The following is a 293-nucleotide window of genomic DNA, read 5'->3' as shown; positions in this document are numbered from 1 at the left end:
ATGCACTATGCGCTATGCGCTATTTGCATAACGCGATATGCGATTTTCGAGTTTCGACTTTCGAGTTTTAGATAAGCGATATGCGTTATGCGCTATGGGCTATGCGCTATGCACTATGCGATATGCGCTATTTGCATAACGCGATATGCGATTTTCGAGTTTCGACTTTCGCGTTTTCGATAAGCGATATGCGTTATGCGCTATGCATTATGTGCTATGCGCTATTTGCATAAAGCGATATGCGATTTTCGACTTTTGAGTTTTCGATAAGCGATATGCGTTATGCGCTATGC

Source organism: Papilio polytes, unplaced genomic scaffold, assembly GCF_000836215.1.
Source record: "Papilio polytes unplaced genomic scaffold, Ppol_1.0 DF824046.1, whole genome shotgun sequence".
In the NCBI taxonomy this organism is placed as follows: domain Eukaryota; kingdom Metazoa; phylum Arthropoda; class Insecta; order Lepidoptera; family Papilionidae; genus Papilio; species Papilio polytes.
Note: the sequence above shows the minus strand (reverse complement) of the source record.